Source organism: Sus scrofa, chromosome X (genome assembly GCF_000003025.6).
Source record: "Sus scrofa isolate TJ Tabasco breed Duroc chromosome X, Sscrofa11.1, whole genome shotgun sequence".
Taxonomy (NCBI): domain Eukaryota; kingdom Metazoa; phylum Chordata; class Mammalia; order Artiodactyla; family Suidae; genus Sus; species Sus scrofa.
In genome coordinates this window covers 31,295,042-31,312,550 of record NC_010461.5, presented here as the reverse complement: position 1 = coordinate 31,312,550, position 17,509 = coordinate 31,295,042, and positions in this window count along the sequence as shown.

The following is a 17,509-nucleotide window of genomic DNA, read 5'->3' as shown; positions in this document are numbered from 1 at the left end:
CAGCGGCAACCTCATGGTTCCTAGTCGGATTCTTTTCCACTGTGCCACAATGGGAACTCCTATCAGAATATTCTGATTTACACATATCCTGCTTTATAATTTTTAAGATTAATTTTCTTTTCTTTATCTTTCTTTCTTTTTTTTAGGCTCTTTAGGGACTCACCTGTGGCATATAGAGGTTCCCAGGCTAGGGGTCCAATTGGAGCTATAGCTACCGGCCTATGCCATAGCCATAGCAATGCAGGATCCAAGCCACGTCTGCGACCTACACCACAGCTCACAGCAACACCAGATCCTTAACCCATTGAGTGATGTCAGGGATCGAACATGCAACCCCATGGTTCCTAGTTGGATTTGCTTCTGCTGCACCACAAGGGGAACTCCAAAATTAATCTTCTATAACACTCCTTAGTTTCTGTTGCTTTAAAAGTTAGCTAGAGGAGGGGGTCTAAGATGGCAAAGTAGCAGGATGTAAGGCTCATCTATTCTCACAAATACATTGAAAATACAACTATATGTGGAACTATCCATACAGAAAATTTGTGAAAAACTGACAGAAGACCTCAAGATTATGATAGAACAAGAAAAACATTAAAAAAACAGATAGGACATAAGAAAGAAGAAAGAACAAGAAGAGAAAAGGAAGCAAAAGGAAATGAGATGGGACCTGCTTTCCCAGGAGGGAGCTGGAAAGAGGAATAGCTTCTGCACCCCAGGAAATTCCCCCACCAGCGATGGGATCTGCCAAAAATGGAGGAGGAACTCTAGACAAATGGTCTGAAGGAGTTAAGAAGGAAACAGTCCTCTATAAATGGTCAGTGCTATGGGCAACGGGCAACTGTAGGTGGGTGCCAGCAGGTGTTGGGAACTAAAACTTTGGCCTTAGAGATCAGGCACAAAGACGGAACTGGGGCCGGCTATGTGGGGAAAAAATGGGGTTGGTCATGCAGAAACAGCCTGGAGGGACTAGAGTATGGGGAAACCACAATGGAGAGCATCTAAGTAGAGGCAACCCAGTCGGGCCTAGAGACTAGACGCCATTGTTTGGGGGTACTAGAAGGAAGGGGCAGGATCCACCACTACAGCCTTGTTCCCTATGCCTGCTTTCTCAAGCCGCAGAACACTGCCTGCCTCAGCAGGAACCACTTGGACAAGGTGGCTGCATAGCAATGGGTAGGAAACAGTCCTGCCCTTAGGGTACAGACTTCTTGGAGCAAATGGAGTAACTGCCTGGGGGAATAACACATTTCCAGTTCTTGCCAGCAGGGGCCCCACACTAGTGGAGCCCTACCTGCGCCAGAGGAGCTGCTGGCAGTGGCAGCGCTCATTCCCCAAGAGACCAGGGAAAACACAGGTGCTTTGGCTCCACCCAAAGGATCTGCAGGGGCTCAGACCAGCAGGGAAGCACCAGAAAAGCTTCTGTTGGCAGGCCCACTTTGTATAAAAGCAATGATCTGCTTGAGCCAGGAAAACACAGGAGGACTACTGGCACTCTCCTTGATTGACCACTCTAGGGATCTCTCTCTAAAGCCTCAGAGTTGGGGGGCTCCTCCCTACTTACTGCTCACAGGCTCTCTCTGTAGCTGCAGGATGTGTGTTTTCTGCAGTCCCCCCCACCCCCGCCTTGCTGCTGGTAGGAATGCTCTCTGTAGCCCTGCAGATTGGAATGTGAGTTAATGGGCCTCCCCTGGCTCCCTTGGTGTGGAAAGAGTGCCACTGATGTGAGCCTTCACAGGGCCACTGGCAGGGGTCCTGTATCTTTTGCTTTTCGCCAGTTGGGCAACCCACAGCTCTGTCAGAGAACAGGCACCAGCAGTCCTCTCATGGGAATGAGTGATGCCACCAGCAGCTTTTTTGGCACTGCTTTGCTGGCATGAGCTTCTGCAGATTCTGTGGGTGGAGTGAGGTGCCTGTGTTTTCCCAGATCAGCGGGGAGCAGGCTCTGGTGGCCCTCTCATGGGGAATGGGCAGATCTTCTCTGGGAAGAGAGACAAATGCAGAACATTGAAAATGCATTTGAAACTAAGGAGCCAGCATGACCAAACAATTCTGCACATGTATAGATGGATATATCAAAATATAAGGGGAACAACTAGTCAGATAACTATAATGGTGACACACATAAAAAAGACAAAACAAGCCAAACACAACACTAAACACGTCAGCAAATTGCAAGAAAAGACAACAAAAAGAGGAAGGGAAGAAAAAAGACCCAAAGTAGCAATCCAAAAAAATTTTAAGTAAATGACAATAAATACGTACTTATCAATAATTACATTGAATATAAATGGATTAAATGTTCCAACTAAAAGAAAAAGACTAGCTGAATGGATTCAAAAGCAAGACAGGCTTCCTGCTGTTTACAGAATACCCACTTCAGATCTAAGGACACATACAGACTTAAAAGTGAGGGGATGGAATAAAATATCACATGCAAATGGAAAGTATGGAAAAGCAGGAGTAGCAATACTCATATCAAACAAAATAGATTTTAAGATAAAGAAGGTCACAAGAGAAAAAGAAGGACATTACATAATGATCAAAGGATCAATACAAGAAGAAGAAATAACAATTTTAAATATATATGCACCCAACATAGAGGCAGCACAATATATAAGGTATCTACTAAGAGCCACAAAAGGGGAAAATGACAGTAACACAATAATAGTGGGGGACTTTAAGGCCCCACTTACAGCAATGCACAGATCATCCAGATGAAAATCGACAAAGAAAAACAGGCCTTAAATGACATAAAGACCAATTAGACTTAACTGATATCTATATAACTTTTCATCCCAAAGCAGGAGAATATACTCTCTTCTCAAGTACACATGGAATATTCTCCATGATAGATCACATCTTGGGCCACAGATCAAGTCTTGATAAATTTAAGCAACTGAAATTATTTCAAGCATTTTATCTGATCACAATGCTATGAGACTAGAAATAAACTACAAGAAAAAAAAATTTAAAAAGCCCCACAAACTCTTGGAAGCTAAGCCGTATGCTAATAAAAAAACAATGGGTCATTGAAGAAATCAGAGGAAATTAAAACATACATAGATACAAATGACAATAAAGGTACAACAATCCAAAATCTACGGGACCCAGCAAAAGCAGTTCTGAGAGGTAGTTTATAGCAATACAATCTTATCTCAGGAAAGAAGAAAAAAACTCAAATAAACAACCTAACCTTATACCTTAAACATCTAGAGAAGGAAGAACAGACAAAGCCCAAAATTAGTAGAAGGAAAGAAATCATAAAGATTAGAGCAGAAATTAATAACATAGAGACAAAGAAAACAATTGAGAAGATTGATGAAACCAAAAGTTGGTTCTTGGGAAAGATCAACAAAATTGATAAACTGTTAGAGTCATCAAGAAAAAAAGGAAGAGGGTTTCAATCAATAAATTTAGAAATGAAAAGAAGTTACAACTGACACAACAGAAATACAAAGGATCATAAGAGATTACTATAAGCAACTGTATGCCAAAAAAATGGGGAACCTAGAAGAAATGGACAGATTCTTACAAAGGTACAACCTACCAAGACTGAACCAGAAAGAAATAGAAAATAGTAATAGACAAATCACAAGTGCTGAAATTGAAAATGTGATTAAAAAACTTCTAAAAAACAAAAGTCCAGGACCTGATGGCTTCACAGCTGAATTCTATCAAACATTCAGAGAAGAATGAAAACCTCTTCTTCTGAAACTTTTCCAGAAAATTGCAGAGGAAGCAATTTTCTATGAAGTTTTTCCAGAAAATTGCAGAGGAAGCAAGCTCACTCTATGAAGCTACCATTACCCTGTACTCAAACCAGACAAAGATACCACCAAAAAAGGGAAAATTATAGGCCTAACCACTGATGAACATGGATGGTAAAATCCTCAACAAAATGTTAGCAAACAGCATACGAATATACATTAAAAAGATCACACACCATGATCAAGTAGGATTCATCCCACAGATGCAAAGATTATTCAATATCCACAGATCTATCAATCTGATACACCACATCCACAGACTGAAAAATAAAAATCATATGATCATCTCAATAGATGCAGAAAAAGCTTTTGACAAAATTCAACACCCATTTCTGATAAAAACTCTCCAGAGAGTGGGCATAGAAGGGAATTACCTCAATATAATAAAAACCATTTATGACAAACCCAAAGCTAACATCATTCTCAATGGGGAAAAACTGAAAGCATTTCCACTAAGGTCAGAAAGAAGACAAGGATGTCCTCTTTCACCAAAGTTATTCAACATAGTCTTGGAAGATCTAGCCATGGCAATCATAGGAGAAAGAGAAAGAAAAGGAATCCAAATTTTAAAAGAAGAAGCAAAACTATCACTGTTTGCAGATGACATGATTCTATACCTAGAAAATCCTAAAGACACTACCAGAAAACTATTAGAGCCCATTTATGACTTTGGTAAAGTTGCAGGATACAAACTGAATACACAGAAATCAACTGCATTTCCATACTAATAATGAAAGATCAGAAAAAGAAATTAGGCAAACAATCCCATTTACAGTTGCATCAAAAAGAATAAAATTTGTAGGAATAAACATACCTAAAGAGACCAAAGACCTGCACTCTGTAAACCATAAGACACTTATGAAAGAAATCAAAAGGGACAAATAGATAGAAAAATATACCATGCTTTGGGATTGGAAGAATCAATATAGTCAAAATGACAATACTACCTAAGGCAATCTGCAGATTCAATGCAATCCCTATCAAATTACCAAAGACGGTCTTCAAAGAACTAGAACAGTATATTTTAAAATTTGTATATAAACACAAAAGACCTCAAATAGCCAAAACAACAATGAAAAGAAAAAATGGAACTGAAGGAATCAGGCCCCCTGATTTCTGACTCTACTACAAAGCTCCGGTTATTAAGACAGTATGGTACTGGCACAAAAACAGAAATATATATTATTGGAACAGGATAGAAATCTCAGAATTAAACCCAAACACCTATGGTCAATTAATCCGTGACAAAGGAGGCAAGAACATACAGTGGAGGAAAGATTGTCTCTTCAATAAATGCTGCTGAGAAAACTGGGCAACTGCATGTAAGAGAATGAATTTAGAACATTGTCTAACACCATACACAAAAATGAACTCAAAATGGATTAAAGACCTAAATATAAGGCCAGACACTATAAAAACTCTTGAGGAAAACATAGGCAGAACGCTCTTTGACATAAATCACAGCAACATCTTGTTTGATCAGCCTCCTAGAATAAAGACAATAAAGACACAAATAAACTAATGGGACCTAATTAAACTCAAAACCTTCTGCACAGCAAAGGAAACCATTAAAAAAATGAAAAAACCCACAGAATGGGAGAAAATTTTTGCAAATGATTCAATGGACAAAGGTTTAATCTCTAAAATATAAAAACTCATACAGCTCAACAACAACAACAAAACAATCAACCCAATTGAAAAATGGGCAGAAGACCCAAATAGACATTTCTCCAAAGACATACAGATGGCCAGCAGGCACATGAAAAAATGCTCAACATCACTAATTATTAGAGAAATGTAAATCAAAACTACAATGAGGTACCACCTCACACCAGTTAGAGTGACCATCATTAACAAGTCAACAAATAACAAATGCTGGAGAGGATGTGGAGAAAAGGGAACCCTTCTACACTGTTGGTGGGAATGTAAATTGGTACAACCACTATGGAAAACAGTATGGAGGTGCCTCAGAAAATTAAATATAGAACTACAATATGACCCAGCAGTCCCACTTCTGGGCATATATCCAGACAAAATTTTCATTCAAAAAGACACATGCACCTGTATGTTCATCTCAGCACTATTCACAAAAGCCAAGACATGGAAACAACTTAAATGCCCATTGATGGATGAATGGATTAGGAAGATGTGGAACATATATACAATGGAATACTACTCAGACACAAAAAAAGACAAAATAATACTTTTTTTTTTTTTTTGGCTTTTTTGTCTTTTTAGGGCCACACCTGCAGCATACAGAGATTTGCAGGCTAGGGGTTGAATTGGAGCTGTAGCCGTTGGCCTACACCAGAGCCACAGCAATGAGGGATCCGAGCCACATCTGGGACCTACACCACAGCTCATGGCAACGCCGGATCCTCAACCCACTGAGAGAGGCCAGAGATCGAACCCACAACCTCATACTTCCTAGTCAGATTTGTTTCTGCTGTGCCATGATGGGAACTCCAAATAATGCCTTTTTTTAGCAACATTTATGGAACTAGGGACTTTCATACTGAGTGAAGTAAGTCAGAAAGAAAAAGACAGACACCATATGATATCACTTACGTGTGGAGTCTAAAATATGGCACAAGTGATCTATCTATAAAACAAAAAATTTCATGGACATGTAGGACAGACTTGTGTTTGCCGGGGGGAACAAGAGGGAGTGGTATGGATTGGGAGTCTGGGGTTAGTAGATGAAGAAAACTCTTGTATTTGAAGTGGATGGGCAATGAGATCCTGCTGTATAGCACAGGGATCTATATATCTAATCAGTTGTGATAGAATGATAGGGGATAATGTGAAAAAAGGAATGTATATATATGTATGACAGGGTCAGATTGCTTTTCAGCAGAAATCAACAGATCACTGTAAATCAATCATGATAAAAAATTTAAAAATCAATATAATTAAAATAAAATTAAGCAAAAAAAAAGTTAGCTAGATATAAAAGCATTATAAAGATCATCCTCTGTTTTTAATGCATTTCCAGTGAGGCTTCTAGGTTTCAAAACTGACTGACATGAGTGTAGATCCCAGCTCCACTACACACTGTCTGTGCTGTTTGGAGAAGGTTTTTTAATGTCCTTAAAACCCTAATGGTAAACTAAGGACAACAATATAGACTACTTTATAGCATTGTTATTATGAATAACGACATTATGTAAAGGAGTTTGGTGTATAATAAATGCTAAATAACTATTAGAAATGATGATAATGACGATAATGACAATTGCTGTGAGGGGAGGTTGATGTCACACCATGAAGGGCCTGGGAGTTCAGAGTAAAAGGTTTTATCTAGGTATAAAGTGCAGCTAGATATTGTAGATGTAAACACATAGAACTCTGATACCTTGAGTCTAGGAGAAGATAGCACGATGAACAACAATGGGTAATCACAAAGACGAATCATGGACTGGCCAATGAGTGCCATGGTATTGTCAGTTCACCAGGGTCATGACATAATATAGATAATACTCAAGCAAATACGGGGTCTGGGTGCTTTCATAATCAACCAATTGTCACTGAATCTCACTCCTTGTAATTTCCACTGAAGTTCATCACAAAGAGCTGCTTCAAATGTATACTTCATAACAGCAAAGAACACTAGGAATTTTGCAACTCATAGAATGGGTAAATAACTGCAGCTGTCTCATCTTATTCAAATAATTAATGTAAGAGAATACCCTGTGTTTCCAGGCTCTTTTATCTGAAAGCAGCACTCAGGCAGCAAATCCAGTCCTTTAACAATAATTGTCTTATCTTGATAATTACCAGCCAGCCAGTCCAATACAGTGGCGTCCTTCAGCCTTTGTAGTCACTGGAAAATGAAGGTTTTTTTTTTTTTTTAAGGGACGTACCTGCAGCATTTGGAAATCCCCAGGCTAGGGGCTGAATCAGAGCTGTAGCCACCGGCTTAGCTACAGCAATGTGGGATCCAAGCTGCATCTGCAACCTACATTGCAGCTCACAGCAACACTCGATCTTTAACCCACTGAGTGAGGCCAGGGATTGAACCTGCATCCTCATGGATGCTAGTCAGGTTCCTTACCTATGAGCCACAGTGGGAACTCCTTAAGGTCTTTTTTGTGTGGGCTTTTAGGTAAAAGGCTTCTGTATACTAGACTCAACCTACATACTTCTATACTGTCCTCCTCTGGGCTGGGTATGTGAGTCCCCAAATGACTTCCATCTCTGTGCCCAAATAGCTCTCTAGCCTCATTACTCCCACCCTAATCTACTAATTACATATTCAATAAGGACTGTACCTAGGCCCCATTTCAGCTCTCTGTCAACTCCTATTCTAAGCCTCAATTCTAGTCTCCCATCCAGTCTCCTATCCAGAGATTCCCAGCATCTCATTTGGGACCTCACCCTGATTGCCATCCCTCCTTCAGTATCCCTAATACAAAGCTTCTTCTCTGACATAACCGTAGACAGTAAGTAGGGTTGACATGTACATCTCAGAATATGTAATTCTGTAGTGCACTCCACAGTGAAGGAGAGAGAGGCTGGTAGATAAGGACAGGGAGATGCTGGTTGCTGCAGCTTATTTGGAATCCATCCATCAAAGAGCATTCCTAGTTACTGTTCCACCCAGGTGAAACTAGGTGCTAAACAAGAGTAACTCAGAGGAGTTTGTGAAGTATACTCTATTGAAAAACTACAAAAGTACATGTAGTATATATGTAACTTATCACAGAACAGCATTCAGAGATTTAGGAGTCCAATATCAGTAGCATTTTTGGAGGAAAATTAGAATGATTCACCAGTGCTTTGGAATTTGATATATTCAGAATTAATTCCTATCATATGCACTTTGTGTATGGAGCTTTACTTCTGAAGATGGGACAAAAGAGCTTTTAATAACGTCATTAGGAGTTTCAAAATTATCCATAATGTGCTCTCTGTGTGTTTGTCTCCTCAGCTGGATCAGCAAGTGGATAAACACTCTTACCATTTATCTTTTGTCAAGCAAGGCAACAACTCTGAACTGTGATATTCATAGCCTTCTTTAATAAAAGGAAGTGACAAAGTGTTGAGTGAAACACTTTTGAAGGGAGAGATGCAAAATGGTTTTGCCCTAATAAGTTAAGTGTTTTTCTTAATTATGCTGACTTCTACAAGCTGCATTTGACATGTTTGTCTGAAGCTGGGAAAAGAATGAGGCAAGATTATCTGCAAAGACATTTCTGTAGTAACTGCCATTGACATTTATTGTAAGACTGAAATAAAAAGACTTCACAATGGGAATAAATGAAGCCAAGTTGCTTTAGGTCCACTTGGCCATATGATCAACAGGAACCTATTCATGTGGTGCTTAATGATTTCTGTACCCCCACTGCCAGAAATTCTCCTCAGCTAGCAGTTGTCATGGTGACCATCTAAATTCCCTTCAAGCACACTTCAACACAAGACACATGATATGCTTAGTCTCTTCCTCCCCATGCGCAGCTCCTTGGAGGAGTCTAGACTTTGGGTCAAGCTGTGCGCTAAAGACTAAGAAATGACCTCCCCTCACACATTTGTCATGCTTGGGTCACTGAGACTGTAACAGCTGGTGAAAATGTAGTTTTTCTCACTTATTAAAAGGAGCAAGTCTTGAGACCCAATTTTAAATTGCACCTCTGGTTGATGGTGTGATAACTTTTTGTTATGATTTAATTTTCTTTTTGGATAGAATATAAAATATAATTTTTTTCTCAATTTGCTCCACTACAAAATACCATCAATTCTTGTTTTGAAAAGAACAAAGAATGATTTCTTGTGCTGAGGCTGAGCAGGGGGAGCAGGTGCCTCCACACACTGCTTTGTCCACCAGCAGTGCTCTCCATTGCCCTGAAAAATAAGCATTTGACAGGGCATTCCAATCCTCAGTGTCTAGTACAATAAAAACTGAACAAAATACTTGAAAGACTGAGTCATACCACACCCCCTTTATAAAGTGAGTCAATCAGAAGTGGGAACTGTGTTTGGAGCCCAGAACTAACAAGAGAGAGTAGGGTGTGATAAAGTTCAGCAGGAGTGCTATCTCTGCTTGTTTCATCTTCCCTAGTTACTTTTTACTTCATTTTATTTATTCCATTGATTTCCACTAATCTTCCAACTGTCTCTATCAATGACCATAAGCTCTTCCTTATTTGTTGGTACACTTGCCTGTTGACACCACAGTGAATGGATTTGGTCCTTGACTCACTGTTGCCTTGCTCTTTGACACGACAAACACATCTACTCCCTGACAGTTCACCAGACTTCTGGAGTCTTGCTTCATCCTCTCTTTGGTTCAAGTGTGATTCTAGACAACAAAAGGTCTAGATTTCCTTTCTAAATGCCCCACACTGAGTCACATCTTAACTTAGCCCAGGCCATTCTCAGTAAATCTCAGGACAAAATTAACTGCTCTTAGTGTCCTCATTTTCTCTAACACGTCTCACTTCTCTTTCCCATTCTACTCTGGTCCTCCCAATCTCCAGCCACATCTTTATACATAAAGATTTAAAAAGAGTCAAAGAAATCAGAGAATAAAAACCTACATTTCTACAATACCATGGATTCCTGTAAATAGGAAGAGGCTTCCCTTTCTTGAATTAAGGGGAAGAGGATTAAGAATTGATAAAAAAAACTATCTATCTATCTATCTATCTATCTATCTATCTATCTATCTATCTAAATGATTTTAGATGGAATTTACCAGTAATAATATGCTGAATAGAGAAGTTCCTCAAAGAATAGGCAAACTCCCTTTCATCATGGATATTATTATTTGAATTCTAGAAGATCAATAAGGAATTTAGTTGAATTCAGTTGTATAATCATGAGATATTTGAGTGAAGTGTTACAGATATTTTAACTAATTTTCTTTCAATTTCTCTCCCTTGCTTTTTCTTTGGAGAATGTTGTCTTAAAAGGCAAAATGTAATTATTGCTTGGCATTTAAAATAACTTCTTTAAGAACAACTTGTAGGATGGATGATTGACATGATAGATTCTAAATATATGTAGCATTTATACCCAAAATTTATGCATATGAAACATCAATATATTCAGGCATGATTTAGACAAATTACAAATCCATAATGGGAAATGGACTACAAATTACAGATCCATAATGGGAAAGTGAGGATGCTAACATATCATTTATTTGTGAGAATAATATTACGAACAGGACCATCATGTTCCTAAAATCTCTCCCCTGCAGAAAAACACTGGAGCCAGATGGACTATAGACAAATTTAATGTAGCATTTTCATGTCTGTTTTGGTTATTTGTTGATGTGTAAACAAATAGTCCAATTTAGTGGCTTGTCAAATAAAATAATTTTTTAATATTTTTTAATATTTTTCACTCTTTTGTGGATGACTGGAACTCAGTCAGACAATTATTTGGCTAGTCTCACTTGAAACCTCTTGTGCTGCTTCAGCAAGACTGTGGCTTGGAACATCTAAAATGTCAACTCATAGGTCTAGCTCCTGGAAAGTTGGGCTCAGCTGAGATACCAGGATGGCTGGATTGCTCTTTCCCACCCCGCCCCCATCCTTGTCTCTCTCCATAGTAGTAGGGCCTCCACCTCTCCACATAGTTTTTCTACACATTCTTTCCATATGGAATCTCCAGCAGGACTCCTTCCCAGGGTGTCCTTGAACACAAAAGCAGAAGCTTCCAGTAGCTTTAAAGTCTTAGGCCCATTAGAATAGCATCACTTCTGCCACATTCTATTGACTGAAACAGTAAACTGACCCAGATTTGATTTAAAGGGAGAAGATGACCAAGGGTATGAATTTATTGAGGACAGCCAATATCAGACTACCCCAATGTTCTCATTCAATCTCTGGGGACTGGCAATGGTGACTCATCTCTATTCTGTTCTTTGGAGAGCTCATCTACTTCTACAACTTATCTAACACCCCATGGGAATGAGTCCCAGTTCTTTGATTGGACTTCTTCCCCAGTGATATATTACCAACTCCCTGTATTTAACAGCTAATTCTGATTGAATACCAAGTGTGGGCTAGATATTTCATGTAAATTATTCTTAATTTATTGAATGCACTCTATTTAAAAAATAAGAAAACTGAGGTTCACAGAACCTTAGTTTATAAAATGTAGTTGTATAAAATGTATAAACCTTAGTTTATAAAATGACTGAAACCTAGGTATATCTTTGTATAAAGCTCTGGCATGTTTTTCCAAGGTTCCATTCCATTGGTTCTCTTTCTCTTTCTCTTTCTTTTTCTACCTCTCTATCTCTGTCTCTCTTTGCCTCTGTCTCTGTCTGTCTCTGTCTCTCAGTTCTGGGACAAAATAAGAACGTACTTCTTTTACTTAATTTCCCCCCAAACAGAGGTAAGGCAGTCATCCTTCCTAGCCCATCTTTTTTTTTTTTGTCTTTTTTGTTGTTGTTGTTGTTGTAATTGTTGTTGTTGCTATTTCTTGGGCCGCTCCCGCGGCATATGGAGGTTCCCAGGCTAGGGGTTGAATCGGAGCTGTAGCCACTGGCCTACGCCAGAGCCACAGCAATGCGGGATCCGAGCCGCGTCTGCAACCTACACCACAGCTCACGGCAACGCCGGATCGTTAACCCACTGAGCAAGGGCAGGGACCGAACCCGCAACCTCATGGTTCCTAGTCGGATTCGTTAACCACTGCGCCACGACGGGAACTCCTTATTTTTTTTTTTTATTTATTTTTTTGTCTTTGTTGTTGTTGTTGCTGTTGTAATTGTTGTTGTTGCTATTTCTTGGGCCGCTCCCGCGGCATAACCATCTTTTTTTGAGCAAGCAACAGATATTAACCCTAAGCTCCAACTGGTGTGCATTCTATAACTTTGTTTTTCAGAAGAAAAAAATAATCATGGCTCTGGAGCAAAGGAAATTTGTGTATCTGGTTATTTTTGAATAGGATTTTTTCTCTCAGGATAAAGTGAATTTTGCCTAACCTCCTTTGTCTTCTCCATTTAGTTTTTTGTATTCAAGAAGTGAATGTCAGAGCTATTGATCCTTTTTGACTTTATTTCTCTGACGTCACATTATTTAAAATTATGGGACATGTTTTCTTATAGTTCCTTTATTAAACATAAACCCTCACATCAAAAATATTTCAGGAGATAGTACATTGGTAATTCATTTCCCAGGCAATGGGGATCAAGGCACAAGGAAGAGATCAGCCTTAGACTGCAAAAGTCAGTCAGTTAGAAGATATTGTTCCCCAGGACTCTCATGTGTCTGGATATCTTATTAGCAGTTTTTGTTTGTTTGTTTTGTTTTTTTTTTTTTTTTTGCTGTACTTTTTTTCTAAACTATTCTTCAAGGATGCTTGTATAGTGACCAGCCTTGCAAGATACATGTATTATCTTCCTTTGGTTCAAATGGGACGTTAACTTACTTTCTACTGTGATAATGATGATGTCTTCATCTGGATCAAAGGGAGGACATGCTCATGGCCCATTATAAAAAGATTTAGGTTCACTAAGCTTAAAGTTGCTCTTCTGAAATGCAACCCACTGTATGTGCAGCAATCTATCCAGACCAATTTATGTTGCCCTCATGGAACTTTAGGCAAGGAAAACTGACACAAATATGCTGATGACTATGTTGCATATCATGCTGTGAGTAATACAGTTATTTATCCCTAACCCAGGAATCTTATGCTTCTTTGCCAGTATCTATGAAATAATAATATGCTAGCTTATTAGCTTATAAACAATGCAAATTGGAGATCCTTTGCAAAAGTTATTGAAATATCTGCAATCCAAAGCTTAAATATAGTTATATTTATGATTCTAAATAACTTTCACTTTAGGGTATTCCCCCTGTGGTTCAAAGAAATTTTTCAAACTAACCAAGAGATCAAAAATCTACATCTTACATGTACTCCTATTAAATATTTACATATGACAGTGTTGAACTTTATTGAAATTATTAAACTGAAAATAAAGGATAAAGTGTAATTTGAGCAATAAACCTCCTTTAAAAATTTAAATTATTCTATGTCTAGGCTGTAATATGTTCATTGATATCTAGGAATGAATGGTTCAAGGGCATATATAGAAGGGCAATTAATAAAAGAAAATTCAGTGGACATAAATTATGTATACATTTCACTTAGGTAAATTCAATTTTTTTTTTTTAGGAGAGAGAGAAAGCACTGATAGAAAGAGTGAGGATGAGTTGAAAAAGGGAAAGAGAGAGAGAATGAGAAAAAGAAGGAGAAAATAAAACTTCAAATAATATGGGCAATTTAGTCCACCATTCTGCCATTCCAATCAGTGAACACACAGCCTACAGAGAATATAAAGTGAGAAACTTGAATTGACTTTTGCTATTACTTTGGCTGCTCCCAGTTATGTCATTCCTCTCAAAGTTATTAGCTATCTATACTGAATGTGATTCTAGTGCTTAAAGATATGTATTTTTTATGTAATATGTCTTCTAAAAGCAAGCCATTCAAATTATTTGGTGCTAAACTAAAGAAGCAGCAACCTGCTCCCATGTGTTGGAGAAATCATGTGTTGGACTTTACGGTAATATTTTGGCCCATAATGTGTTACCTTACTAAGGATATTTCAAGCATAATTTTGACTTAATGAAATGACTTTCCTTCCCAACTCTCCAAATCCTTCCTCCTCAGCATAAGAATAGGATCCATGACTATATCCATTAGAAATTAGTCAGCACAACAGATACCATCCTACCCATCTCAAGCAGAAAGTGATTTAATATAGAGAAAGAGAGTATTAATCACTGAAAGCGCTGGAGAAATAAAATTCAAGTAAATTACACTCCTGGCTTTTAGTAACTCTGGAAATACAAGAACTGTGTGGAAGCCACTGGTGATGATCTCAGCTGCCAGTAGGACTAAAGCAAGTGACTAATAGGACTTCTAAGTCTAATGTAAACTCCTGCTTAAAATTTCCCAAGAGTGTTTTTTTAATGGGCTGGGCAACAACAGCTTGTGGATTATGTTGAACTGACACAACTTGACACAGTCCATCCCTTTAACAATTCAATATGTACACATTTAACTTTCAAATGACAAAAATAGCAACAGATCCTGCCTTCCTATATCTATCTCTGATGTAAAGAAAATGCCTTCCCTTTCTTTTCTTTTATTTTCTTTCTTTCTTTTTTTTTTTTTTTTTGGCCACACCCACAGCATGTGGAAGTTCACAGGCCAGGGATCAAACCCACACCACAGGTAGTGACAACACCAGATCCTTTACCTGCTGTACCACCAGAGAACTCCTAAAATGCTTTCCCCTTCTATCCCCAGAAATGAAACACTAATTCCCAATAAACTTCGGGCGATATTTTTTCCTCTTCTACCTCAGTCACAAACTTCTTTGATATCTTTACATTTTAAGATAAAATCATAAGTTTACCTAGAATGAATTATTGAAAACAGTGGGTAAAGAGAAGATTAGAAACATAATGGGTTATAATACATATATAAACAGCAAGCAGAATAACATTTGCTTCATTCTCAAGTCTTGATTTCTCTAATGGGTCACAATGTCAGTTGGCATATATAGCATTATTCTTCCTTATTCACTATTTGCTTTTCTCTCATACTGATCATATTTGTTTAACTGGATAAGTGACCCAGAACCTTTATTCCTAAAGTGTCGGAATCCTTAGAGTTCTGCCTGCATTGGGTTGCTATTATCTTCCTTTAACTTTTAAGACTAGATGCAGAATTGCAAAGAAGTACTCCAGAGAATTATTTGAATTCCATACTTAATACATATCCACCTTGATCCAACTGTTAAGCAGCCACCTTGCTTCCTCTTAGTAATCAAAATCAGCTAGTATAACCAATAGAGAAATCTTTCTGTCTTTCCATTAACTTGAATGCTAAATCCCAAATGGGACAGCATGCAATTTCAGCTTTCACTTTACTGGAAGAATTCTTGTGAGCCTAGTAGAAGTATTTCTTATAGAACTAACACTCTAAACCAAGAAAGCACAGAGTTACTGTGGCTGGAACCCACATTTTTATTCATGTGTTATCCCTGGTAATAGTTAGAGGGGGCATCTCCATTTCTACTTCTTGGTATATTACTTTGTGAATTCTGGCCGTGAAACAAATGGCATCCTATACTAGTCATCGGTTCAAAGCACATACTGAGCCTTTAAGTGCAGTTATCCAAGTTACAATGTGTTGTCATCGAAGGGTGTCATACTGAGCCTTCAATAGGCTCTCCACAGTTTAGTTTATTTCTGTGTGTTATGAAACATGGTAAAAATCAATGAATGAACAGGATAAAATTCCTTTTCTCCCTTTGCTGTGAAATAGATTTTACAGTGTATGTGTGGATACCATATTGATGAATGAGGGATTCTGTATGTCCATCAATGGCGGTAATGGTAGAAGGACAAATCACTGCTCCCTAAATAATGTAAGGAATTACTTCTAATCAACTCACCACTGGGTAAGTCATTGCCCTCTCCCTAACAATGGTGCTATGTTGGATTCCGGGCATTTGTCTGCTGTTAGCAGGTTGGACATTCAGATGTTGGAGTGAATAATCAATAGAAAAACTGAGAATTGATGAATTACTTAAAGTAAATGGGGAGTCAGGCAGGGAGAGCATTTTTCTCATACTTGGGTCTCCTAAAACCTGTATTATCGCCCATATTTATATAAAGCACTGTCTCCATCAAATATAAAAGCTTTGAAAAAAATGTTTGCATCTTCTTTCCCATTCACACCTCACTAGTTCCCAAGAAAATTGGCAGACAAAATCCCTTTTACAGTTGTATAGACAGATCATTCTATGCCAGTTGAAATGGCTGGATCACATACTGCCTTCTGATTTTCTCATATTGAAAGCCAGAAACTTGTCTAAAAATAGAAAATTGGAAACATATCTCAAAACATTTTTTAAAAAGTTTTAGGTATGCAACATTATCGTTTAACAACTGTAAAAATAGACAAATTTTAATGAGTACAATATTGGTTTTGCCAAAATAATTTTAAGAATAGTAGTATCAAACAATCCTATGGTGCTTAAACTGCAGTAAATTCTTCATACACAATGACTAATTTAATCCTCATAACACCTTCAGGAGGTAGTCACTCCCACTTTACAGACAGGGAAACTAAAGTACAAGGGTTAAGTTAGTCGTCAAAGCTTTCACAGTGACAAGGTGGTGGAGTCAGATTCACACTCAGGCATTTTGGTTTCAGAGTACATGCTTCTATCCTCTTAGTTATATGTCTCACACTCAGCCCACACTGGTGCTTTTTGGTAACTTTATTTTGAACTTTCATAATTAATCTGTCTCCTAATTTGCTGCTGAATCTCTCCAGAAGAAAAATCAATACACAGTCTGAAAACTGGCATTTTTAGAAAAGGCTGAAACAAGCCATATTTTGTATTTTATCCTAATTTAAATCTTGAAGCTTTTTTTTTTAAGCTTTAGACATTGCCATCTTATTGTTTGTATCATCACTACAGCTGCCAAGAAGATCTCTCATTTTATTTTAACAGTACCCAAGTTCCTTCTTCTTCAACCTTTTGAAAAAGTTTAAGGAGGATGGGCACCAGATCCTCTTTGTATGTTTGGTAGAATTCGCCTGTGAAGCCATCTGGTCCTGGGCTTTTATTTGTAGGGAGTGTTTTTATGACATATTCAATTTCATTTCTAATGATCGGTCTGTTCAGTTGATCTATTTCTTCTTGATTCAGTTTTGGCAGGCTGTAAGACTCTAGAAAGTTGTCCATTTCTTTCAGATTGTCA